The sequence below is a fragment of the Alligator sinensis genome, unplaced genomic scaffold (genome assembly GCF_000455745.1).
Source record: "Alligator sinensis unplaced genomic scaffold, ASM45574v1 scaffold1002_1, whole genome shotgun sequence".
Taxonomy (NCBI): Eukaryota; Metazoa; Chordata; order Crocodylia; family Alligatoridae; genus Alligator; species Alligator sinensis.
This window is the reverse complement of record NW_005842710.1, coordinates 801996-805108: the sequence shown is the minus strand read 5'-3', so window position 1 is coordinate 805108 and position 3113 is coordinate 801996.

The window sequence follows — 3113 nt, the reverse complement described above, 5'->3', positions numbered from 1 at the left end:
GGAAATACCCATAGCGCAGAATAGGCATAGCTGCTCCTAGATTATCCCTGACCAATACTTAGCCAATTTCTTCTTGAATACTTCCAATGGTGGAGATTCCACAGCTTCCCTAGGTAGTCTGTTCCCCTGGCTCACTGTTCAAACAGTGAAGAAGGTTTTTTCCTGATATCCAATCCAAACCTACTTAACTGCAACTGTGAGGCATTGGTCCATGTCCTGCTCTCTCCAGCAAGAGAGACAATGTGTTCTCCCTCTTCTTTATGACAGCCCTTCACGAATCTAAAGACTGCTATCATGTCCCCTCTTCATCACCTTTTCTTCAAGTTGAATACGCTCATTTCTTTCTCCATCTCCTCATATGGCTTGTCTTCCAAAGACTTGGTTATTCTTGTCACCCGCCTCTGAGCCATCTCTAACTTCTCTCTGTCCTTCTTAAAATGTGGACCCCAAAACTGCACAAAATAATCTAGATGAGGCCTAACAAGTGCTGAGTAAATCAGTGCTGAGTAAATCAAGTTCTGATTACCATAACCTCTTCAGTCTTACATCTAATGCTTGTGGGGCGCTTGTGCACATAACAGGGTTTTAGTCTCTCCTGCCTGCCTCTTCCTGTGCAGGAACTGATCAATAGCTGCAATGTTCTAAGTTGCAACTTTGCAAATTGAACTACATGAGGGTGTAGCTTAGTTTGCAATGATGCAAACTAATTTAAAACCCCTAAAATTTGCATACATGTAATGTGTGATGCCATTAAGCCACACAAAAGGAAATTTTCATCACATGTAAATTGTGACATCGTCACGTATACAAGCACCCCTATTGATGCAGCCTAAAATTGCATTCCCCTTTTGAACAACTGTGTCATACTACAAACTCATATAGTTGTGGTGGGAGAAACCTCCCTAAGGTTCGTTGTCTAGCTGTAATTTGATTGACAGACAACACGGGTAAAGAAAGACAGCTGTTTATTTGCTCGAGCAAAGACCATAAAGCCAGCAAAAGGCAAAATGGCCCCCCCCTCAGGGTGAGGTGATCTTTTATACTTATTATAACAAGGCAAGACTTCATGGTTAACAAAAAAAAGCAATACTTGGGCGGTGCTTTTTAAATCTTTGTAACAGCATATTTTTATTAAGCTGAACTAGCACTTTTTAAAAAGCTAAAAGGTAAGTAACAGTAACATTATAATATGTTAGCAAAACCTTACACAGTAGTAGATACTTCTCAAGGACACAACCAGTGCACCCAGAACAATGGTTTCCCTGTCTTATCTTACTTCTTGCTGTAGCTGATTTTTCAGCACACAGACACAGAGATACTTGCTGCTTTTAACTCAGAAAATGCTTAATACAGTTAAAATGATTACTTGACACAAGCAAAGGCTTAGCTATCAATCTGCCTTGTGGTCAGCTGCATTGCTAGGCCACAGGTCATGCCTTGTATTCAGCTGTAAAGCTAATACTTCCTAATAATCTAAATTATTGTAAACCTAACAGTATGCTTATCAGAAAACTATTCTATTTCAGGGTAATAACAAACCTGCGCACTACAACTGACATAGTTGCTCAGACGACCGGACTACCTCAGAGCACAAGTTCCACGGAGCCTAGCAAACTTCGTGTGAGTTTATTCGGAGCTCTTTTGTACGAGTACTCTCTTCGGTTGAGACGACGGGCTCGCGTGCTTAGAGCCTTCAGCCGGATTGGGCTAGAGTGCGCGAGTTGAGAACTCTTGCCCGCCTCTCTTCTTTCCTGTCTGTAACCGCAAGTCAAGCAAGTTTTCCTGCCTGCACCGCGACCATCTGCGGCGTAAGTAAAACAATCTTTAAATCAGCCACTACGCCTCTGTGGCTAATTCTAGCCCCTGCGTTCCTTACCGCCCCGCCGTCCCTTCTGACCCCGCGTGCCCGGGCTGCTGGCCACAGCCCGCGTGCGCAAAGACGGGTCCGCATATCGCTCCCGGCTCGCACATGGCGACGTGGACGGGATCGGGAGGCGGCCCGCACATCGGGATGTAGATATCTCCAGATTCATGTATCTACATCTCTATATATCTACCTCTCTGAATAGATCCAGCTTTATGTATCTGCCTGTCTATATATTTCTTCAGCTCTGCATCTCTCCAGCTTCATATATCTCCATCTCTGTATATCTACCTCTCTGAATATTTCCAGGCCTGAATATCTCCAGCTATCAATATTTCCAGGTCTGAATAGCTCCACCTATAAATATCTCCAGCTCTGAATAGCTCCAGGTTTATATATCTGTCTGTATATCTCCAGCTGTGCATATCTCCACGTTCATATATCTAAATCTCTCTCTCTCTCTACCTCTCTGAATATCTCCAGCTCTGAATATCTCCAGCTACCAATATCTCCAGCTCTGAATATCTCCAGGTCTAACTATTTCCAGCTCTGTATATCTCTAGGTCTAAATATCTCCAGCTATCAATATTAACAGCTCTGAATATCTCCAGCTGGGAATAGCTCCACCTTTATTTATCTACCTGTCTATAAATCTACCTCTCTATATATCTACCTCTCTGCATATGTCCAGCTCTCAATATATCCAGCTCTGAATAGCTCCAGCTTCATATATAGACTTGTATAGATATATATCCAGCTCTGTATATTTGCATCTCTGTATATCTTCCTCTCTGTATATCTCCACGTATAAAAATCTACAGCTCTATATATCTCCAGGTTCATATATATATATATACATACATATACACATCTCTATATGTCTACCTTTGTAGACATCTCCAGGTCTAAACATCTGCAGCTCTGAATGTCTCCAGCTTTATATAGCTACATCTGTGTATATCTACACAGCTGAATATCTGCAGCTCCTCATAGCTCCAGCGTTATATATCTACATGTCTATATATTTCCACCTCTGTATATCTCCAGCTTCAAATATCTACATCTGTACCTATCTCCAGCTCCATATATGTCCAGATTCATACAGCTACATCTCTGTGTATCTACCTGTCTGAATACCTGCAGCTCTGAGTACCTCCAGCTTTGAGTATTCCAGCTTCATATACCTCTCTATATATGTACCTGATTGTATATCTCCAGCTCTCTATATCCCATGCTCTGAATACCACCA